This window comes from Lissotriton helveticus, chromosome 7 (genome assembly GCF_964261635.1).
Source record: "Lissotriton helveticus chromosome 7, aLisHel1.1, whole genome shotgun sequence".
NCBI classification, from domain to species: domain Eukaryota; kingdom Metazoa; phylum Chordata; class Amphibia; order Caudata; family Salamandridae; genus Lissotriton; species Lissotriton helveticus.
In genome coordinates, this window is record NC_136068.1 from 63,906,724 (window position 1) to 63,931,727 (window position 25,004).

General features: G+C 43.2%; 1 pseudogene across 1 annotated transcript in view; it reads left to right on the forward strand.

The window, feature by feature from the left end:
• Window positions 1-1,463: 1,463 nt before the first annotated feature.
• The window catches only part of LOC144768061 (epidermal differentiation-specific protein pseudogene), a 29,532-nt pseudogene continuing 5,991 nt past the window's right edge, over window positions 1,464-25,004 (forward strand). Inside the window, exons 1-3 of the transcript XR_013598459.1 lie at window positions 1,464-1,512; window positions 10,533-10,633; window positions 23,115-23,205. The product of XR_013598459.1 is annotated as an epidermal differentiation-specific protein pseudogene (transcript). The remainder of the gene's footprint in view (window positions 1,513-10,532; window positions 10,634-23,114; window positions 23,206-25,004) is intronic.

Below are 25,004 nucleotides of genomic sequence, written 5' to 3' on the forward strand. Positions count from 1 at the left end.
TCATCAGGAGAAATGCCCTTGAAAGGCTCGGTGGTAGCTGACGGGTGAGTGGTGACCCTGGCTCGTCCTGCTGCCCCTCACTAACCCCCTCTTCTGTCACTGCTCCTACCCCAGCCCCCAGTACACTGACCAAGCCATTTATAAACGTGCCCAGGTAGCCCACTCCTCTCTCCTGACCTCGAACCTGACCCTCGCCCTATACACTCTGCCCCCTCAGTATCTCATTCTCAGAATGTACATACAATGCAGTGGAGAACAATCCCTCTTCATTTGCATAATGTGCAAAACGTGTAACCACGTGCTTACAATGGATCTTAGGAAAACTATAAATATGTAAACGTATTTCTAGCCAGTTTGTGAGCTACTGTTCATCTTGCCTCTTGGATGCTTGAGATGTACTTCCATCCTCTTCTCTGTTGCTGCTAACTTTCCACTTTCATGTTTCTCCCCAGTTGTGGAGTAGTAACTGCCGCCACAAACATACTTGTAAATGTGGTTGTGCAGGAGAAAGCACTTGGCGGCCTTGGTTTCTTGTGCTTTGAAGCAGTTTTAAGATTGTATTAGAGTTTTTTTGTTCCTTTGATGGGTGTAATTTCTGAAATTCATGTTTCCCTTGTCTTGACTGCTTGATTTTTGATTGAGAGAAGGTGTCACTCATGGCTATTGAATGTCACTAATAATTTCAGTGAAATTATGAAAATGTCACACATAAGCAATCTGAAACCTTGGCAGCTATGGTAATTTCCGTTTTGTTTTTTTAATTTAAGTTTACCTAGCCCTCGCAAGCTGATTTGCTGGGCTGGCCCATGTCAAATCCTCATAAACGAGGGTCCTATTTTGCGCAAAATTACCGTAAGGATCATATGATTTTTTTTTTTTTTTGCAGAGTTCTGTGGTTGTAGGACATCCCCCTAAAACCGGAGAATGACTCGCCCCCCTCTTTAGACTGTATACCTCTCTCGGAATTCCCACTAGCGTGGCAGGGACGTCTATAGCATTGTGGCAGTTGTCTCACTTCCACCAGAATCGTACTCTTCCTTTACGTGCTTTCCAAACTTTAACCTTCAAACTATCATGGATTTCAAACTCCCCTAAGAATCCCCACCGGTGCTTCCGCCCTGCACACCGCTCTGTTCTTAGCCCTTTATATTCTTACTTAGAAATAACAAAACATGCATCATTTGAGTGAGTGCCCTGAGAGCTGAGGGGGTGTCACCCAACACCACTTCCTGCTACTCACCCCCACCCACACCCTTCTCACCGCGGGCTCCAGAGGTCGAGTGTCTGTACCTGGGCCCTGGGGGTGCACAGAGCAGGTTTCGTTGGATTTTTTTCTCACCGAAGGAACATTTTGTTCGAGATGTGGTAAGCAAGTGTCAATCTTTCAAGGGGTGGGCTGAGAGGGGGAGGGACGCCCGGGGGTCTGTGAGCGGCCGGAGCTGGGTGTTATATAAAGAGGGTGCCGGGCAGGTAAGTGTCTGCTGCGACTGACGAGGGGACGGACATCTCTCGGTGAGTACACTGCATGGAGGATACTAACTCGGATAATCTTGGAGAGAGGGAGGGAGATTTTACACGGGGGTTGCATTGTAATTGGATTATTTGGTGGCGCGCAGGCTTTGTGCATGCATTGGAACTCTTATTCAAACACACACTCATATCACATCCATACACAACGCACACATACACCTGAAACGGATAACCACCCACACCCGAAACACCCACAAACACATTCACACCTTACACAAGGGACACTCTTACACGCAGAAACTAACGGATCCAGAAAGACATGCTTGCACTCACACAAACACACACACACATCAAACTATATGTAACCATAAACACAAACACACACGTATACACACACGCCCTGCAACTGCAAGCAGAGAGCCTTGGAATTACGTCATTTATGCAGTCAGGGTACAGGTCAAGCAGGAGGTGGGGCAAATCAGCGTGAGCCATGAAAATAGCAGGTATAAAGGACATGGCATGCGTGTAGCTCGGAGGGTGTGGGGTGTGACTTGGTTTGTGTGTGTCCAGCTCCATAAAACAAGAGCCAGGGCATAGGGGCCATCCATCAGCAGTCCAGGGCAGGGGGACCCCAGCAAAGGAGCATCAGAGGCGGCCAATAATGTGGAATAACCTGCAGAGGCAGAGTAGGAATCTAACCAGGTAACCAGGGGGAGGGGGGGGGGGGGGGGTAACACAGCCCCCCGCAGCTGCTGCGGTGTCCCAAGCTTTGGGGGCCCTCAGCACAGCACTTCGGGAGAGCACCTCATAGGGTCCGGAGGGGGGCCCTCCACTCACCTTCTAGGGGGGGGGGGGGGGGCTCACGTTTCGTTACGCTGCAGGTAACATCATCCACCAGCAGGGTTGGATTGGGATAAAAAATCAGCCGGGGCACCCCCCAAAAAAGTGGCCCCACATTTGCGTATTGCCTTTCCGCAAAACACTGTTTCAGCTAATTTTATTAAAAGAAAAGGGGTGGGGCATGTTTTATTAACTTCACATAGATTAAGAAAAAATGCACAGATTAGTTCACAATGCTGAGCCACACATGAATGCAAGCGAGAAAACTTCTGCTTAATCAGCGTACATTAGGCCGGGCCAGCGAGAGAAAGAGAGTGATACCTCCCCCCATCTGCATCTAGAAAGGCCCCTCGGGCACCCACTGGGCTGCTGGCGACATCCTAACATATGAAACCAAGACAAGGGTTTGGGCTCATGCAGTAAGGTCAAGCCTCACTAAGCTGGGTAACAAAACAAACTACCAGTACTGCAAACTTGCTCTAGGGCAAATCATCAAAACATAGTGAAACAAAACACCATATTAACAAGACTGCTTTTTCTGTCTGAAATAAATCTTTATGTTTATAATTTTTTCAAAAAGAACACATTTTATGAATTTTATATCACATCACTACATAAAATACAAAGATAAATTAATTTGTTGATTATAACATATACATTACGAAATTGGACATATACATTAACAATCTCCTATCACACCTTCCACACACACACATTCACCCAGACTCACTAGAGCCACTCATACTTTTTATTTACACAATATACATTTTTTCAACCGTTCTGACAATGATTAATACTTTTTAATCAGAAGCAACCTTGGAATAAATTCTAATTTTTAGAACATTTGGTGCATTTTTTGAGAACTCCTAAGGTCGCAAGAAGGCTGGTCTGCCTGTGTTCTTTTTGAAAAAATTATAAACATAAAGATTTATTTCAGACAGAAAAAGCAGTCTTGTTAATATGGTGTTTTGTTTCACTATGTTTTGATGATTTGCCCTAGAGCAAGTTTGCAGTACTGGTAGTTTGTTTTGTTACCCGGCAGCATCCTAACAGCACAGACAGGCCCCAGGCTGCCCAAAAGAGCAGCCCACAGCTAGAACTCGACTACCAGCCCTTCGGTCATTTCCCGAGTGTCCGCCTTACCAATCCGACCCTGTCCACCAGTGTCTTGTTGTGGCAGTGACTGAGGCCCTGGGCGGGATCTGTCCAGCCCCTCATTAGCATGTTTGCCATTGTCAGTCATAGAAAGGGAACAGCGACATGTGGGTGTCACAGGTGACTGATGCACAGTACTCGTGCCTGTGGCGCAGTAACACACACGTGTTTCCAGGCACTTATTACACTGGATGTTCAGCTCAGCAGGAAGGTGCAGAGATTCATACTGACCTGGTGCATTTGTGGGGAACAGTCACAGCCTTTCGAGAGCATCCTCAGCCGTCTTTGCACAAGCAGCCCCACACCATGGCCGCTCTAAGGGCCCCCAGCCTCCCCCCCATCCATACCAACCCCCGAGTCGTGCAAGTCAGGGGCGAAGCTGTAAACCTCAGGGGAGACTGCCTCAGACAGGCTGACCTCTCACCCCTCTTCCGCCCATTGTGTCCCCACTGGGGCTTCCCTGGACCGACGCGCTCTCACCAGCCTGCTGTGTTCGAGGCGCTATCAAACATACACTCATACATCATCATCTTTTCATCTTTTGCCACTTGGACGCTGCTGCCGAAGTCTCGTGTAACGGGTGTCGGCTCTTGTACACATCTGCAGCAGGACATTATCAGCCAGATTCATCAAGCGAAATGCGCTCGCAAAAGGGCCAGATTCTGAGAATCTGGCCCTTTGCGAGTACAATTTTTGCATTTGGGATTCATCATCCCAAATGCAAAAATCGCTAATAAAGAATTCGCAAATTTGCGAGGATTAGCATTTAAGGAATCTCAATTAGAGATTCCTTAAATGCTATTCATGAAACATTTAAAAATTGCGAATTCGCAATTTAGGACCGCTATTTACCACGAAGTCAAACCTCGTGGTAAATAGCGAAAACTTAGAAAAATGCATTTAAATGCATTTTTCTAAGTTGCATGTTACACACACACATGTCCTTTGGACATGTGTGTGCACAACATCAGTGTAAATTCACATTTCAGGGGTGCTACAGGGTGTCCTTTGGACACCCCTGCACCCTTGAAATCGCATCCTTATTTGCCTGTAGGCCCATAGGAATGCATGGGGAGTTATTCCTTATTTGCGATTAGCAATTTGCTAATCGCAAATAAGGAACATGTAGGAATCGCAATATTTTTTGCAATTCCTACCTGAATCCCGTTTTGCAAGTCCTTAATAGCGATTCCTTATGAATCGCTATTAAAGACTCGCAAAACGGGTCTTTGATGAATCTGGCAGTATATCTTCAGTGCTGTAAACGGCCCTGGGTGTGACATTCTATTGGTGAATGCCATTCCGCGGTGTTGGGCTCGTGCCCCAGGCATCTAAGAGAAAGTGACAGACAGTCTAGGGCTCGTCTCATGGCCATAAATGAGAAGCAGCCTTTCTTGTGACTTGGCAGAATATTTAACATTAACATAAAAGAGGCAGTGAGATGACGCAAGCAGTGACGCAGAAGCTTGAGTAAGACCACACCTACAACATCATCTTTCCACCCCTCGTCTTTGTACCGTGGGGCGTCTGTTCACACTCAAGTACCGTGTTAAGAAATGTCGGAATGGCTTGATTTTTAGTATTTCGATGACACTTTCAGACATTTATAATTGATCATATCTCAGTAAACCAAATTTTGCTTCCTTTGCTCTGAGGCAAAAATAGAAAGTAACTGGAAATCACTAACAGGTAGATTCATGAAAGAAAAATGGGCTCGCAAAGGGCCAGATTCTCAGAATCTGGCCCTTTGCGAGTGCAATTTTTGCATTTGGGATTCATCATCCCAAATGCAAAAATCGCTAATTGCGAAATCGCATATTTGCGAGGAATTGCATTTAAGGAATCTCTATTTGAGATTCCTTAAATGCAATTCATTAACCATTTTTAAATTGCGAATTCGCAATTTTTGGCCGCTATTTACCATGAAGTCTGACTTCGTGGTAAATAGCGAAAAAATAGAAAAAAGCACTTTAGTGCATTTTTCTCAGTTGCATGTTACATACACACATGTCCTTTGGACATGTGTGTGCACAACACATGTGTACATTTTCATTTCAGGGGTGCTACAGGGTGTCCTTTGGACCCCCCTGCAACCCTGAAATCGCATCCTTATTTGCGAATAGCAATTTGCTAATCGCAAATAAGGAAGATGTAGGAATCGCAATATTTTTTGCAATTCCTACATGAATCCCATTTTGCAAGTCCTTAATAGCGATTCCTTATGAATCGCTATTACAGACTCGCAAAACGGGACTTTGATGAATCTAGCTGTAAATCAGCTGTTGTCTGACTGAATGAATGCATGATTGGTTTTGTATAGCTTGCAGTTACAGAACGAGTGTTTCGGCGCTATAAAGGCAAGAACCCGGAGGGAGACCAGACTTAAACAGGTGGGTGTTTAGGACTTTTTGGAAGTTCGCTGTCCATATAAATCCCAATTTGAAGCCAGAATGACATTCGAAAGCGCTAAACACAGTTTCATTTTCATGCAATACCTTTTACATCCAAAACGAAATATATGAAGCATACAGCAGTCTCTTCTACAATTGATCAGGTTTCTTGCTTTTTTTCCATCACTGAGTGCGGGTGTTAATACTCCAGTTTTGGGTTCAGGACATCAGTGGTGAGGTTGGGGTGGTGAAGGAGTTTGGATCAGGGTTGGATTGGGATAAAAAATTGTCCCTGGCACACCTAAAAAAAGCGGCCCACATTTACGTATTACCTTTCCACAAAACACTACTTCAGCGAAATTTTATGTAAAGAAAAAGGGGGTTGGGGTAATTTTATGAAAAGAAAGGGGGTTGGGGTAATTTTATGAAAAGAAAGGGGGTTGGGGTAATTTTATGAAAAGAAAGGGGTTGTTTAATTAATGTCACTTAGATTTTTAAAAAATGCACAGATTCGTTTACACTGCTGAGCCACACATGAAGGCAAGTGAGACCACCTCTGCTCAGGCCCCCGCTCAATCAGCGTACATTAATGGGCCGGTCCAGTGAGAGAAAGGGAGTGATACCTCCACCCATCTGCCCCTAGAAAGGCCCCTCGGGCACCCACTGGACCGCTGGCGGCATCCTAACTGCACAGACAGCCCTCAGGCACTGTAATGTAAAATGTAATGTACAAAGAACTTATAAAGCGCAACTAACACCTGGCGGTTTCTTGGCGCTGAAGCATAGAGAAAACAGACAATCCATGGGGCTGAGAGCGTTAGTTGTAGGCGTTGCGGAACAGGTGGGTTTTTAGAAGGGACCTGTAGTGGATAAGGGGGGAAGCCAGTCTTAAGCCTAGAGGGAGGGCGTTCCAGAAGGGCGGGGCAAGGAATGAAAACCTCAGTCCTCCCTGTTTTTTACGTTTGAAGGTCGGGGTCTGGAGTAGAGCCAGGTGGGCGGAACGGAGAGTCTGGCGTAACGAACCTTGAGGGGGCCTCCCTGCAAGGCAGCTCGGGGGCCCCCCTCCGGGCTCAAACTGGAGCCCTGCAGCCAGAGTGCTGTGCGGATTGGGCCCCCTGGAGTTTGAGGCCCCCCCGCACCGCAGGGGCTGCGGGGGCTGTGTTACGCCCCTGCCCCCAGCTTGCCCAAAAGAGCAGCCCACAGCTAGAACTCGACTACCAGCCCTTCGGCCATTTCTCGAGTGCCCGCCTTACCAATCCGACTCTGGTTTGAACTGATTGTGGGGCTGGGGCAGATTCAAAGGATTGACGGCTATATTTATCATTTATCTACACAACACAGCACAGCAAGACCCCTTGCTGCACTGATCTGTGTGAAAGGGAAAGGACAGTAAAGCGTCATATCTCCCGCAATACGGCGCGTTTCTGCTGTCTCTCTGTGCTCGCACACTGTTGGCTTTCTAGCCATGCTCGCGCACTGTTGGATGTCTCGCTTTGCTCACGCACTGTTGGCTGTCTCGCTGTGCTCGCGCACTGTTGGCTGTCTCGCTTTGCTCGCGCACTGTTGGCTGTCTCGCTTTGCTCACGCACTGTTGGCTGTCTCGCTGGGCTCGCGCACTGTTGGCTGGCTCGCTGGCTCACGCACTGTTGGCTGCCTAGTGCCAATACAGGCACCTTTACACTCTGCACAAAAACAATCCTTTGAGGATGTTTCCTCTTTCTGCCTGTGCTGTATAATTCAGCACTTGTAGAAAGAGTTAAAACTGAGGAGAAATAAAGATCTTCCTCCTCGTTACATCTTTACTGGGAAGGAATAGCATTTTGATGCGTTCCCGGGTCTACAACTCATGGTAAATCTATGAATGCGCCACAATCCATGGGTGGATGAGTGCGAACATTACACTCTACCCATGGACCACTTCCCCGTGGCAGAGTAACGCAAGGCAGCGGCTTTTGCTTCTGCCGTTACTCCAGATACCAAGCACGGTAGCGCATGCGAGGTGGCCTTGCGGGGCTTGGCAAATCTCATCTAGGTTTTGCATTGCCCTTGCGTTCCCTTGCATGGCGGAAGGGCAGCACAAAACGTAGATAAATGTGCCCCTATATTTTTATTTTTATTGGCTCGCCCCTATTTCCAAGATAAGTATGGTCTATAGCTGCCTTGACAGACTATTGTTACTTAAAAATGAATTTACGATTTCTGAAAAAATGCCATTGCTCAAATGGTATCTCATTTACGTTTTGTTTTAGCCCAAAAGACAGCTGACAAAATAGTTCGAGTCTCAGCCACCCTTCTACAGCCATTGACTTTCAGACACATTTTTGTGTCAGCCCAAAGCCAACCATTCAGTGTTTGGCTTCTCAGGCAGTGTGAGTGAGGCAGTTTTACTTACATTACAGTGACCATACTCTCTGCCTCAGCAACAGGAAGGGACAGCCGGTGACAGGCAAAGGATTTAGCATCAGTCATCATAACCCTCTGCTGTATTCCATCCTTATTTTAAGAGCTTCGCTGCAGCTCACACCGGTAATGACCACCAGAGGGCAGCGTCATTCAAGTTAGGACTCTCTGCAACGCAAGTTACCACATTTATGTCTAATCACATTTTTAGTACTAAACATTTTTCACAAACAAAATTGTGAAATATTCCCAAACTGGCATTTACCTGCAGCATGTTAAGCGTAGAGACACATAGGCATATCTGTCAGGTCCTTCAAGAAAGAAAATAAATAGCTGGTTTAACCTCATCCAAGTAAACCTTTCTAAAGTGACACAGGATACACACAACCTTAACTCCTAAAGTCAGCGCATAGTGACAACGTTGTTAGAGCGTCTTTTCTGGGGAGAGGGGTCTGTCCAGGACTTGTTTCCTTTGCATGCTGGGTCTTGTAGTCAAACATGTGGATAGGTTACTTGTCTGCCAAGGGTCACCTCTTGGTATCTTGGGTTATTTAAATCCAAATCTGGCCTCCCCTGGACCAGAGTAGACAAATCCTGACCCACATTGCTGAACGGTTCAACGCAAGGTGAGCTCAAAAGGTTCAGCTACCCTGACTCACCATGTCTCTAATGCCCGTTTGAAGCAAATCATGCATAAGGAAGGTCCCAGAAAAAGATGCTTTGCATTGCGGTGTTAAAAGTGCATTCTTGAAATAATAACGTGCGTTCATCTGGCGCAATTAGGGCCTCATTTATGAGGTTGTGCGTCACTTTTACGCCACCGGTGCATCACTTTTTGTGACGCACCAGCAGCGTAAAAACTGTGCCTTGTTGCACCTTATTTACAAACCTAGATGCGTCACTTTGTAAACCCCTGCGCTACATTATACCTGCACCAGGTGTAATGTGTGCATGGGGGGGCGTTCTGACGCAAGACAGGGTCATAGAAGTGACGCAGTGAAATCTATAAGATTTCACTGCACCACTTCTAAGACACAAATGCGTCAATTTCTTACGCCTGCCTCACAGCAGGCATAAGACTGACGCAAGCCCTTTCACATGGGGCTTGCCCCATGTGAAAGTACACATTGTTGGAGTTGCGTCACTTTTGTGACACACTCCAGCAATGCGTCACTTTTGCGCCATACAGATACGTCAGAAATACTGACGTATCTGTAACTCCTTGCGCCATGATGCATCATACTGTAAATATGACACCTCATTGGTCTCGCAAGGAGGGCGCAGTAAAAAGTGACGCATCGCTGTTTTCACACAGAGATGCGTCACTTTTCATAAATGAGGCCCTTAGTTTAGCTGGTGAACAGCAGCCATTTTTCTATTCTAAATGTACAACAAACTGACCACTGCACAATCAATGCAACCATGAATGCAGGCATCCAGAGGGAACCCTAGAACTCTTACATGGGTGCCAGGCCCGGGCCCTGGCCAAAACCTGCTCAAATTAAGCATGTGTAAGGACGACTCTTTGTCTAATGTCTGTGTTTGTTTCACATGGAGTGTGAAGCTGAAGAGGGTGCCTTGTGTGTTTTTCATGCTTGAGGTAAGTTTGGATTGCGTTTGTAACTTTCTTCTCCGGTGAAGTGCAGCAGCGGGGTTCTCTTTGCTGCTCCATCTGGTTCATAGGTGGCTTTGAGGTCATTATTCGCTCCTTCCTGCAGGAGGCAGCAGTGGCGGGTGAGGCTCGTTCACTGAATGGGGTAGAGGGCATGGGGTGGCGCGCAGCCTGGTTCTTGCCATCTTTATATTGATCAAGGCCTCTATATAGCCCATTTGTAGATATTGATAAGGTTCTTGTATGTTTGTTTCTCTTCTGGGATTCATCAGTCTCAGTTTGTTGGTGTGAGTGCACTCAGTGACTGAGCACACCAGGCCATCTTGCCAGAGGTGACAGGCTCAGTCGGGTACTGGCTCTGAGCTGGAGTTTGAGTAGGCCATACCCATTTATTTGCCTATGCATCGTGCTTGTAAGGCCTCATTTATGCCAACAAATGCTCAGAATTAATGCTTCATATCAGATTCTCATGCGCATAGGGCAATTACAGTCTCACTGCAATGCATGGTTCACTCGTCCCCTTTTAAACATTCCACAACTGGTAGCAGGTCCTGGTGCCTACAGCCAAAAGGCTGAACATTTTGATGAATCCACTTCAATACATTACATTATGTTGTGTTGTCTACAACTAATACAGGTGTGCTGTGTTTAATTTCTCCTTTTAGATCCAGTGATAATTGTTACCTGTGTCCTGCGAGATTTGTCAACGTCAAGAAGGAGTCCCTCAGAAGTCACTTAAGTCGCTGGGAAAACATTTTGTGAAAAGGTAAGTGTAAAAACTCAGAGACATAGGGACCCCATCTTATCTTTCAAGCATGTTTGAGAGGCTGCATGAAGCCAAAATTTGCGCAAGTTAGATGCGGGAAAGAGGGCGAGCTAACTCAACAATTTCCCGTTGAGAAGGGGGTGAGGCAGGGGTGTGTGCTTGCTCCTACCCTGTTTTGCCTCTTTCTCAACAATTTGATTGCACACCTTAATGAGGTTATGGGCAATGATGCCCCCAAACTGGCAAATTCTAAGGTCCTAGCACTTTTGTTCGCGGACGATACTCTTTTAATGTCCAAGTCACCAAAGGGAATTCAGAGAGTCCTGGACAGTTTTGTAATCTACTGTAATAACAAGGGGCTGGAAATAAACACCATAAAAGCCAAATTTATGGTCTTTAATACAGCCAAGACAACACACCCTAATCCCAGTTTAAATGGCATGGTTCTGGAAAGGGTCTCTGTATTTGACTATCTAGGTGTAACCATGACCGAGAATATGGAGTGGGGGCCACAAATTGCCAAAGCCAAGCTCGAATTAGCCCAGACCACGGGATGAATTGCAAAATTACTGAGAGATTCTTCCTTTAAACCTCCTGACCCTATCCTAGAGATTTATAAGGTGCAGGCCCAGGCCTCATCAATGTACGGGGTCAAACTGTGGGGTCATTGTTCTTGTAGCCAATTGAGCAAAGCTGAGAATAGCTTTTTAAGACAGACTCTGGGTCTCCCCTCTAGTACCCCTTTAATTCATTGGCGAAGACTATGGGTGACCCCAGAGTTGGAAGCATACCGGTTAGAAATAAAAGAGCTTTTGGGCTTCCGGGGTGCAGAGAAAAAGATCCCTTGGTTTGCGTACCTAAAGGAAGAGTGCAGCAGGATAGGTACTCCTAGTCTCTGGAGCGACCCCGAGGTAGCATGCTTGCCAACCTCGCATGTGCAACTGGTGAAAACTCAATGATTATATAAATTGGCAGTTATTTGTGGGAACCAGGGGACGGGCCACCTCACAGCAGATTTTCTCGAACACAAAGTTGAATACACATTTTAGCCTTTCCTGGACAATATCTTGCCTCTCCTAGCTAGGAAATGATATCTACAGTTTAGATTCTGCACCCTTCCCCTCCTTACCTTTACTGCAAGTTGGTCCAGCACGGCCTCGCGAGGGTGCCCCTCTGTAGACCCCAAGAGGAGACAGAACTTCATATTTTATTTTTTTGTCCAGGATACAAACTTGCTAGGCAATGTTGGCTCAAACAGTTGTGCAGGAATCTGTGGTTTGTGCAATGTCAGGAGACATGCAGAGTGTTAAAATCTGATACCTCTAAGCCCATTGTATTTGGAGTCTAGATACCTATGCTCAATGTGGCGTAGGCGCTGGATTCTTTTAAAAAATGATAAAGATAAATCAGAAATTGCCTCCCTCCTCTCGCCGCAGACTGTTACTGATTCTCATACTTACTAACCATGTGATACATGTTGTGAGAACATATAATTCTTTTTATATAAAATGTGCGTAGCAAAGATCAATTAGATTGTAGCCTACAATAGCAATGTCAAACAGGACAATGCTCCACAAAATCATCTGGTACTGGGTGGCCTCTTTTTATAATAATTTTTTACCCTTTTTATTATTAGGTGTTATTTATTGTATTGTATACATATGTTCAAGGCCTATGGACTGAACTAAAGGTCATTACAAGCAATTGCTCCAGTCAAGGCGGCACCAATGCAATGTCTCATTTTTAATTGTGTTTTATTATTCAAAAGTATGAAAGGTATTATGTATCTTTTATGGTTTTTCTAAACCGAAATAAAGATTACTGAATTGAAAAACTTTACAGCAAAGGTTTCCTATTAGGAAGCAAATGCTCAGGGAGAAGCAGGGGTAAAAGGAACAAGGCCTCATTAGTATGGCAGTCAGACTGTCACCGACAGGCCGTCAGTGGCGGTCCAACCGACATTCAGCAGAGTGGTCCGACTGCTGCAGTATGATGCGGACGGTTAGACCGCATCGGTCCGAGGGACCAACAGATGCTTCTGACGGGCTGAGCCAGTCGGGCCGTCAGTCGGATTGTATTCCCTACAATAGGGGTGGTGTCAGTGCAGGCATTGCCATAGGGCTTACGATGTTCCTTTCCAACAGCCTAACCATAAGGGTCTTACCGCCATGGAAAAGCTGTGGGAAAGGGACATTGGGCCCCCGTCACTCGTGGCCCTCCGCTATATGCCTGGGGGACACCTGTGGTACCCCTCCAAACATCCATACCCCATGTGCTATGCACCATATGGTGCCTGGCATACAGTGCATGGATGTTTAAAAACATGCTTTTTAAAATTGCAACGTGTTATGCCGCCCTTTTTGGGCCACAGCATAAGCCGCAATGGAAAAAGCCATGATTCCGACTGCCTACACGGTAATCACATCTTAATTTGCTGGGTGGGACCCCAACTACTTGTCAGTCACTCCCAATCCCGCTGAGATAGTAATATGGCCCCAAGTCTCACAATGTACTGCTTAAACCCTACATTTTCACAGGATGGTTACATTTGTTTTTGTGTGCCTGAGGCATGGTTTGCTGCTTGGTATTGCATGTGTGGGGAGCCTAGCACTACTGTACCCACGTGGCACCCGATGAGCTGCTTTCAGACTTCACCCTATGATCTACCCTGTGTCCCAGTACCTTGTTGAATGCGATGCAATTGACTGTAGAGCTGTGTAGGTTGAGGGCTATGTGTCTGCACTGTCAGCTTCCAAGTGCTTCATTGCCACCATATCCATCACCAGACCAGCTCCACTGATCATCACTTCTTGTCACTTTTGTGCTTCAGTGCCTTTTTACTAATGCCAGACTTATTTTTATACGCAGTCATTCTGTCATTTAAAGTTTAAAACTATCTGGCCACTGAAGAATCAGTCCACTCAAAAATGCAAGCACCTCAAGCAAGCCCTGACGCTCTTACCATGTCCCTAAATATCGTGACGGGAAACATCCTTTACAACGCAACTTTTACCACGCAGTGCCTTTACGACGCAACTTTTCCAACGCAAACCATTACAACGCATTGCACTGGAGGGCGCTCTAAGATAGGGAATAGGTTTAATTTACTATCCGACACCTTCCCTACTATCCACGGGGACTGGAGTTGGAATAGTAAATTAAACTATTCACTATCCAGCGCCCCAAAGCACTATGCGTTGTAAAGGCATGTGTTGTAAAAACAGCGTTGTAAAGGCATGCGTGGTAAAAGCATGCGTTGTAATGTCATACATCCTATCTTGACATATAAATATTGCAATGCACAAATATCATTGACAAGAATATCAATTTTGAGGACCATAATAGTGTTTTAATAACATTGATGTTTTTAATGTAGTTTTCAATAATATAGTGGTGAAATATATAGTTGTAAAATTATTTGGATGTGTTTAATTTATTTACTACATTTATGTGCTGCTATTGTTTATATGAATGTTATTATTTTTTCAAAACAAGCTTGCAATTTTAAGTTAATTAGAATGTTTTATTTATTTATACTTCATTTAATTTTCAATAGTGATTTATAGAGTTTTAGTGGATTGTTGGTTTTGTAGACAGAGAGGGTGGGAAGTGAATCAGAATTTTGTAATGCATTTTATTTTATGATATGATTGATATTTATTATGTAAAGTATGTAATATTGATTTATTTTGCTATATATTATTTGCAGGCAGTTAAGTAAACCAAATTATCAATTAATCAAGAATTAATTATTTAATTGATTTTTAATTTATGGAATACTTATTTTACTTATAATTTAGTTGTGGGATGCCGTGTAGTTATTTAAAGGTCCGATTACTAGTTTGGCGGTCTGTGGTGGTGATCTGTGGTGGTGATCCGCGTAGTACTGTGGTGGCGGTCCAACCTCCTTTTATTTATTCGAAAGTTTTATAAAGCACGAACATGACCCAAAAAGGGTATCAGAGCACTGTAAAAAGTAGGGTACATGGCAAGGGGTTTAAAACATGGTTACAGTACAAAATAGAACACCAGAAGTACCTAAAAAAAGTTACAGCAGGCAGTACATCAAAAAGGACCTGTGAAGAGAAACATAACAAATTTTGAGCGACATGTAAAAAGACTGTCAAGCTTCCGATGGAAGTGGATTAAAGATGGCTTAAGGGCTATTGCTGTAAATGGTCTTTCAGTTGTAACAACTTGGCATGTTTTTTGAATGAGGTAGTCAATGGGTTGGATCTGATCTTGGGAGGAAGAGCGTTCCAAATTCTTGGAGCAAGACGAGAGAAAGCACGATTGTATGTTCTTTTCTTATTGAATTTGTGGGGTTTCAAAAGTTGAGTATTAGAGCTTCTTAAGTTCTGACTCAAGCCTGATAGCTCAAGTTTTTTTGCTAGGTAGACAGGGGTGTTGTAATGAATAGCTCCGTGTGTAAGGCAAGTTATCTTGAAACAAATCCATGCGTCAAAGGATAGCCAGTTAAGCTGAATTAAGTCTGTAGTGATATGGTCAAGTTTTCTGGAGCCAGCGAAGCATTAAGAGTGGCTCTAAGCTGAGCCAATCTAGCTTTAGGAAGGCCAATTAGGGTCACCAAACAATATTCCAAGCATGAGATAAGTAGGGATTGGAGTGGTGATTGGATGTCCTCAGGAGATACGAATGTTTTGATTTTCCTTAGGGTGTTGAGCTGATGATTGGCACCCATAATAGTGGCACTAATGTGAGCCTGCATATTTAGATATTTGTCCAGCGTGATGCCTAAATATCTAGCAGAGTCAACAACATGAGGGGTGCAGTTAAGTGCAGAGAGTTGTTTAATCGAGTCTTAGGTAGGAGCAGAATGGTTGCGGGAGGGAAATCAGAAGGAATTCTGTTTTGAGGGTATTTAACGACAGATCATTATGTGTTAGCCAATGTTGAGTTTTTGGAAGTGCATCATTTAGACATTTTATGTCATCAGGAGTGGAGATCCTCAAATATTTTTGTGTGTCATCAGCATATATATGGTATTGAATGCTAGAGCCGTTCAGAATATTGGAAAGAGGTTCAATGAAAAGGTTAAAGAGGGTGGGCGACAGTGCAGAAGCTTGAGGTTCTCTAATAGTGACTGGGGTACTGACAGCAAGTGATTGGTTACTATTGATTGTTGGGGTACGGTTATGCAAGAAAGAAATAAACCAATTTAAGACAGGGCCCAATAAACCCATCCTATGTTGAAGAATAGCAATCAAGTGTTCATGTTTATTAGTGTCAAATGCTGAGGACAACTCAAGAGGATCAGAAGACAAGGGGCATTTTGATCAAGGGATCTCAAGGCGTCATCAACAATGTGAGTTAGTTGCATTTCAGTACTGTGCCATGCTCTGAAACCTGACTGGTAAAGGTCAAGGAGTTGACATTTCTCAATGTGGTTGTAGTGCTGTGTGTGGATGCATTTCTTGAAAAAATTTGCTAACTTCATGATGTTTGTGACCGAACGGAAATGATTGGGATCTGCTAAGTGGGCATTCGGTTTCTTGGGAGGGGAGTGACTTGCCCTATCATGAGGAAGTCAGGAATCATACCCTGTAAGAGATATTCTTGAATGATCCGGGTCCAGAGTGGAAGAATGGCTGAATTGAGATCTTTGAGAAGCTTAGCGGGAAGAGGATCGCTAAAGTGGTTAGAGGGTTTTAGAGAAGACAGAGAAAGTGCAAGATCCGCATCATCCGTGAGCAGAAAAGAATTCCAGGAAGCATTGCTTTTAGGAGAGGAGATTATGGCGTGGGAAAATGCAATCCTAGCCTTAGGTACACCAAATGCAGGGAAGCTCAAGGACCGCCGGTTTGGTGTGGCACATTGCAGTTCAAGATCAATTTTCCTTGCCTTCTCTGAAAAGTGACCTTAGACGTCCTCCTCACTGGGGCAGGAGGTCATGAGTGCCGATATATGGTTTGTACTATGAGTAGCCTGTTGTTTGATGATTTCAAACAGTTTCTTGGGTCTGTTTTTAGCGCTGTCAAGCTGGGCCCTGAAGTGATTTGATTGCACACAGCAAATCTGTTTGCTGTACGCGCTTCTCATCCTCCTTAACTGATTGAGGCTTGTAGGGGAGGGAGAATTTCTCCATAGTCTCTCAGAAAGCCAAAGTTTGCAAAGTTCTTCATTTAGGGATCCATTAAACCAGGGTTTGGATTGTTTGATCAGAATCTTTTTGAGTTGCCTGGGAGCTATAGAGCCAAATATACATGCCATGGAATTTATGTAGTGATCCGTAAGGTCGTCCAAGTTAGACATTATATGGTGAGGCAGAGGCAGATTCTTGCTAATTGTAGTTAGATTATTGATGTTGATGTCTCTCAGATTGTGAACCAGCTGCTTGGTTTTAAGCGGTTGACCTTGTCTAAGCAGGACCTTTTCCAAAATGTGAAAGGAGATTTGGTGATGATCCGACCAATCACATGGTATAATGTCATCAAGAAGTATAATGTTGTATCTAGCTATGATAAGGTCCAGGGTGGCGCCTTTAATGCGGATTGGTCCATTGCAGGCCTGGATGAGGTTGAGGTCGGAGAGGAAAGCCTTAAAAGAGCATATTCGGGGATCCTTTGTGTCATTCCAGTGAAGGTTAAAATCCCAGAGGAAGATATGGCCAGTGTAAAGGTTCGCGCAAGAGGAAATGGACTCCACAATTAGCTCTAGGTGGATGATATATCGTGTGGAGCACACAGAAAATCTTGCCATTGTTCCAGATTTCTGTGACCAGGTGCTCACAGGAGGACATCAGCACCTTTGGAGCCTGTTTGACTGTGAGGCTGGAGAGATGAATGCAGGCAATGCCCCTTCCCATTATATCCTGCCTATCACATCTGATAATGTCATAATCAGGAGGGCTTAAGATGCCGAGCATTGAGGAAGAGAAGTCATTGAGCCAAGTTTCGGTAAGGATCAGGAGGTCCAACTGTTGCGAGATGAAGAGTTCAGAGATGTTGGCACCCCCAGTTCCTGCACATGGAGAAATGCATGACAAGGTTCATTTCTCCCTGTATAGGAACATGCTGTGGCTCTCCCATGCCGCTGCCTTTCTATGGCTCTGTTTTGAGCCTTAGAAAGGACTGGCCATGGGACTGCCTCAGCAGAACCACACGCACCGGATCCAACTGGTAATCTGGCAGGTGGTCAGACTACGGTTTGGGCAGTCTCGCAGCGGGCACCTGTGTGACAGCCCGCTGTGAAAGCGTCACACTCTTTATCAGGCCCTAAGTAATGATTATTTAACAGTTAGTAATTAATTGTTAATTATTTAATTGAGTTTAAATATGTAAATTATGTACTATTTATTTTTTTAGTTACATTTTAGTTGCAGGCTGCTAGGAATGTAGGGTTATATGGTGGGAAATTAATAAAACATTGAATGACAATTATTTTATTGAATAGTAATTATGTAAATTCATTGTTTTTTTGTTTTGCAGATATGTATTTTCATATTAATTGGTAATTTTTATATTGGGTTTAATATTTTTTCTACATTCATAGTGTTACTTGTATATGTAATTTTTTTGCAGTGAAGTACTCCCCCTACTTTTGTTCAGACTGCAGTAGGAATAGTGAAATTAACTGCTTTGCAGTTTAACATTTTCCCTACTGTTGCATTGTTTGTAGTAGGAATAGTAAATATAACCCTTTTGAAGTTCAATCCTTTCTCTGCTGTTGCATTGAGTGGAGCAGAAATAGTAAATCTAACACGTCCTAATTCCAGCACTTTTCCTTCTGTTGCATAAATAATGGGAATAGCTTATTTAATATTCTTAGATTTCCGTGGATTTCATAATATTGCAAAAATATATTTTAGAGCATTACTTTTTAATATTTTATATTACATGTTTTTTATTATTTTTTTAATGTATTTTAATGTTTATAGTATTTTTTGTAAAAGTGTTTTTTGGCGTTTTACATTTTGTAATATTTCATTTACTGTCTATGTTAATTATTCTATTTTTTCCTATTGACTTGTTTATATTTCCTATGGTTTTATTATGTATAAATGTTATCTTTTCATTTTACATGAATTTTTTTTGGAACATTTTATACTTATTTATTCATTTTCACGGTAATAAAAAATGTGTATAACGTAAAAGAAACATTTGTATTAATAATAGTTCACTCACCTCAACTCTTTCCTGGAAAGTTTCGGATGATCTGTAAGGGGTGTCTGAAAATCCCCTTGCATTTCCCATAGGCTTCTTTAGACAACGGGTACAGCAAATGCTGATGAACAAAATTACACCAAATTTGTCAGGAATCTAGATTGTGCTTTTAGTGATATTGTAATTGTATTGTATTGTAATTGCATTTATATAGCGCTTACTACCCCTGACAAGGTGTCAAAGCGCTTTTTCAGTGGGTAGCACTCTACTCCGGGACCCATAGAGGATTAGTGTTGCATTAGTATAGTGACACATGAAAGAAATGTTAAGTGGTGGATAGGTTAGCCAGTTATATGGATTCGGAAACATAGCAGAAGGATAGAAGAGAAAAAAAGGTTTGTTTTTATGTAGCGCTTGTTACCCCTGATGAGGTTTTGAAGCGCTTTTTTGTTTTTTGTTTTGGGCAAGTAGCACGTTACTCTGGAAACCCATAAAGGATTAGTGTTGAATTCGTATGGTGAAATATGAAAGTAATTTGAGTGGTGGGTATTAGCCAGTTATTTGGAGTGAGAAGGATAGCGGAAGGATGGAAGGGGAAGAAAGGTTTGCATTCATATAGCACCTGTTACTCCTGATGGGTGTGGAATCGCTTCTCCGGAACCCGTCCAGGATTAGTGTTGAAAATTAGTATAGTGAAATATGAAGTAATTTGTTTTGCGGAACTGGTATAGTAAAAAGAGGTGTCAGATGATGCAAGGAGGGGTAGAGTAGGTGATAGTCTAGAAAGGGTTATTTTGGGGATCATAGTAGCGGTATGGGGGTTGGGATGAATGAGAGTGGATGTAGAGGATATATTGATAGATGTATAGGGTGTGAGATAGGGTAGCGCATTGGAAAGAGTTGTAGAAAGAAGTTTGAGATGAGTCAAAAAGTTGGGCCAGAAGATATATTGAGAGAAGTATAGGCTGAGAAATAGGGTAGTGCATTGAAAATTCGAAATTAGAAGAAAGTGATAAATATATAGATCCATAAGTACATTGAAAGGATATAGATGTATACAGGAGGTAAGTATATGTAGATTAAAGATATTGATAGTGGTACAGAATGAGAAATAGGGTAATGCATTGGATATGCTTTTTTTAGGAGAAAAATAACAAACACACAGATCCAAGTACATGGAAGGTACATAGATGCACAATGGAAGCAAGAACAGTACATGTAGATCAAAGATGATTTCTTTTTTTTACAACATAATCATTCTAAATGTTTATACAAAGCAATACACAAAGATAGGTACATATCTATAGTGAAAATATTTGCTTATATCCAGCGGGATATGCTGTGAATTTCTGTTTCCGTATGGTGCTTATGTGGGGAAGAGCTCATTCTTGAGTAGTTTTCTGAAGATAAGGTGGTTGTCAGCGGTTCTTATGTTGGGGAAAAAAAAAAGAGTTTCATAGTTTGGGTACTTGAACAGAGAAGGATGTGCCACCCATCGTTTTTTTCTTGTATCTTGGAATTTTGAGGCGAGATGCCCCTTTAGAGCGGAGGTTCCTTTGTTGAATGTGTTTGGTGATTTTATTCCTGATGAAGAGTGGTCCCATTCCATGTATTGCTTTTTGGGTGATACAAAGTAGCTTGAACGTGGATCTTCTGGCAACTGGTGACCAACACAGGGCCCTCAAGGCAGGTGAGATGTGGTCTTGTGGTTTGATATGCATGAGTAGTCTGGCAGCCGAGTTCTGAATCTGGTGTAGTCTTTTCATGGTCGTTAAAAGTGATCCATGGTAGTGGCTATTGGCGTAATCGAGTTTGGACAGAACAAGGGAGATGGTAGCTTGGACCTTGTGTGGAAATCCCACATGAAGAAAAATATTTTGCCGCATTTTTATAGTGACAAAGCTTGATCTTGCTACTTTGTCGACTTGGGCATTCATCGATAGCTGGGAGTCCGTGGTTATTCCGAGGTTTCTTACTTCCTTCGATACTTTAGGCGGTGATCCCAGTTCATCAGGCCAGGGAGCAAGCAGGTCATAATGTTTCCAAATCGCCACATGTGAGTATTTCCGTTTTGGAAGCATTCAATTTGAGATGGCTCCAAGTCATCCACTGATCCACGACTCTGAGACAACTGAAAATTGGAGCTTTTCCAATGTATTTGGGGTATTCCAGTTCCAGGAGTATTTGCTTGTCATCTGCATAGTTATAGCACGTGAGGTGAAATTTATTGATCAGTACCGGTAATGACTTCAAGTAGATGTTGAAAAGCATGGGCGGCATGATAGAGCCTTGATGGACCCTGCTTTTGTGGAGTATGGTTTGGAGGAGAAAGGTGGGGTATGGATAACATTAGTTCTGTTTTGAAGGTAGGACGCGATCCAGTCTGGACAGTTCCCTCAATGCCGGCTTCATAGAGACTTTGTTTCAGAGTGTCATGGTCAACTGTGTCAAAGGCAGGTGAGAGGTCCAAGAAGAGTAGCGCAGCAACCCCGTTGCGGTCTACTGTATTCTTCAGGTCATCCCAGATGGCAAGGAGGTCAGATTCAGTGCCTCTTCCCGGATGGAATCCTGTTTGGAAGTCTGAAAGTATGTCATTGTCTTCAATGAATTGTGACATTTGGGCAAACGCTGCTCTTTCTATAAGTTTGCCCAGGAAAAGTCCATTTTTAATGGGTCTGTAGTTGTCAAGGTTCAGCGGGTCCAAGTTTGTTTTCTTCAGTAAAGGGCGTATGTGTGACTTTTTGAGTTTTTTTGGAAATATTCCGGTAGTTAAGGAATCATTGATGATTCTTCTTACTGGAGTGGCATCAGAGGTTGTTAAAAGAATTGTCTTGAAAGTTTGTGGGGGACACGGGTCAGAAGGGCTGCTGGCAGGCCTGCTTGCTTGACCAGGTCCATAAATTCATCGTATGAGATGTGTTGGAAGGAACAGAGAGGCTATGGTGTGAATCCATTCCGTAACTTTTGGGAAATTTGGGGTAAAATTGTATAACTGGACAGTTGGGCAAGTGTTAGGCTCCTGTTTGTTTGCTTCTGTTGTGGGATTGTGATCTCACCCAAGGCTGGACTGGCAATACTGGGCATCAGGCATTTCCCCAGGAGACTGAAAGGGTAGGCAACTGGTTTTGTTAGTAAGGACCGGTTTTGCAGCAGCGCAGAGGTTTTAACACACTGAAAAGTTCCTTCTATAACCTGCAATTGTCAGGCAACAATAGAAACTGTCAAGATGATTCTGGTGATTAACATACCTGCTAGAGAGAGATGGGAGGACTCATCTAAGGTAGCACACAGGGTTAATGTGCCTGCTGCAAAAAAACATGTACCATGCATATCAAGGAAGAGCATTTTATGTGCATAGCTCAATAGTTTAAAGCTTTTGTTACAGAGATTTTTTTGTTACTCTGCAGTTCATAAGTTACAATTGTATTCTAGCACATTGAGCTGTGAACTGCCATCAAAGAGCTGAATGCAAATTGCCTGGTACAGGTTAGAAAGTTATATTTTTCCCAGTCTTTCATTATCCTGATGTTGCTAAAAAAGGTTTTGTTAGGGTAGAAATACATTCTTGTTATTAAAGTCATCTTAACCTCTGTGTGATGTTCTGAATCCTGGATTTTTTTCTCTTCAGACCAACCACTTTTAAAAAGTGCTTATCTGTATGGAAGACAACTTGTTGTCTCCTTTGCTTTATGTAACATTTTCTATACACTGATTTACACACATATGATTCGTTGCCTCTCATAACCAGGCCCAAAGTGCAATAAGAATGCCCAAACGTGTGTCCCAAACTCACTCTGCTACTGGAAGCAAGCTGTATCTCACTGAAGAGAACCAACTAGGTTGAAACCAACCTTGACTTGCTTTTGTTTTCATTTTGAGAGGACATGGCTTGGCAGTTCAGGTTGAACTGTTCTTACTAGAATGGGATGAAGGCAGATTTGCATGTGGGTTGGTCTAGACTGAGGTAGCATATTGTGCACAAACTGATGGAATGCATATTGCCAGAATCATTACAAGTTTTTATAATTAATTCAAGCATCCCACCATCACTTTGCTGTTCACTACTGATCTTGACATAAGACTTGAGCACTCTCTGTACAACAAAACAAATTTGCAATGTCTCAATTTTTTCGGAAATGTTTGGCCAAATGAATGTGACATAGTTACTTCTATTGCATTTAATGCCATTTACACTAGTCTCAATGCAGTAAAAAACCTTCTGTTTCCCTCATGAACATTCTAAAACTGGCAGCAGGACCTGAGGCCTTCTTCCTCAGGACTGTTGATTTAATATATGGGACATCCATGTACTATTTTAACATTTTAAATTGTTTACATTGTTTTTCTTCTCCTTATAGATCCAGCCATCATTGTCACCTGTCCGGTGTAAGAGCCACCAGGAGTCCTCTGGAAGCCACTTAAGTCATTTGCAAACCATCTTGTGGAGAGGTAAGTGTGATAGCTTTAGGTCCTCATGTCATAGGTTCCCTTTTAGAAAGCAAATACTCAGGGAGGGTTGATAACTAAAAGGGCCATGGCTTCCATGCTGACTGCCTAAGTCTCACTAGAGGACCAGCTCTGGTGAGACTTGAGAGAAAGTGTTGTTCAATCTTCCCGATCTCAACTGAGATAATGTTGTTGTACTGAAATAATTATTTTATTTTATGAATTGATTGTCAAAGGATGGTTATTTTGTTTGTTTTCCAGTTGCATGATTTGTTGCTTTTTTTCCATGTGTGGGCAGCCCTTCAGGGGCAAAGCTTAGCTTCACATTGTTAATGAACTCACTATTAGAAATGGATTACACTCTAACACTGCACTGCTGATGCCATTTATGCACATTAGGCTGGATGCCTGGCACTACCAGACCCAGACGACCCAGGTTGAGATGGTTCCTGACTGTACCCCATGCTCTGGGTTTGTCTGATGGCCTGGTTTATTGAGATGTAGCTGGCAGAACTGCAGTGTAAGTTAAAGGCTATGAATCTGTGCCATCAGTTCCCAGGATCTGCCCTCTCAACCATATATTTCCTAGTTTCTTAAATACTGCAGCACCCACCAGACAACCTTAGAATCTTACATTGAAAGCACCTCATAGTGCAGGTCAGACACCATAGGTCAGTTATCATGCTAACATACATCGGCGGGAATGCTAGCCACGTTCCAGGTTCCAAAGCTTTTACAAGGACTGCTTTCATTTATGTCCACTCTTCTGCTTTAAACCATGTTGATTCCTGAGATAGCGCATCCTTAATATTGCTGGATTTTTAAGAGGATTTGTGACTTGCTTGTCAATCTCATGATGTCAGATAGACTGGTGAGGATTGCTGGGTGTCAGTAGTAGTGTAGCTAAATTGGTTGATGTCTTTCCTCCCTGAATGTAAGGTTGTAGTTGGAGTGGGAAAGGAATCATCTAAACTTGTAAAGGTCCAATTCTGGTGCTTCCAGGATCATGCCTGTGCCCAACCCTCTTCAAAAACCACTTTCAGACTCTCCACCAGCTACTGTTTAACCTAAGAATCAGTTTCAAAAACCATGCTGGTGACATTCAAATGATGGGTTGTATGTCAGATTATAAATAAAAACATATATGTCTTGAAATAAATATCAATGTCTAAATATTGTTAACAAATATAATGGTTCATTAATTGTAAACTTTTCACAACTAATGACTCCTTGTCGGAGACGATAAGTGAATTTTAATTGGAAGAATGAAGATCAACGGGGAAAAACACTGAGACATGAAGAAGATGCTTCTGGCCACACGCACTAATGTGGAGCTCTTATGACTGGAGATTTGTGATTGCACATGTGTTGATGATGATGTACCTTTTGGTGAGGTATGAAGGAATGCTGTCTAGGATGATATCATAAATGTGGAGGTCAGACAGTGCATGAAGGAGGGTGTGTGGTACCATGTTAAATACTGAAGAGAAGCCAGCAGAAGAAGCAGAAGCACTCCATTTGTGTTTACAGTGGTGTTCACTTATGGAGTATAAGATGGGTTCAAAGGGGACAACAGAAGCTTTGATGAGCTTACCATGAAAGATACACTAGAAATTGGCCAGAAACTAGTCACTTTAATGTAGTAGGCCCTGTGATCACTGAAGATCCTGCCAGATGAGTTTCTTGATAATGACTCTCACAGGGAAGGCAGAAGAGGCAGAGAGGAGGATTTTCTTCCGGTGAACCAGGCTTAGCAAAGTTCATCAAATTCATTGGCTCTGACTGAAGTCAGGTGAGGTTCA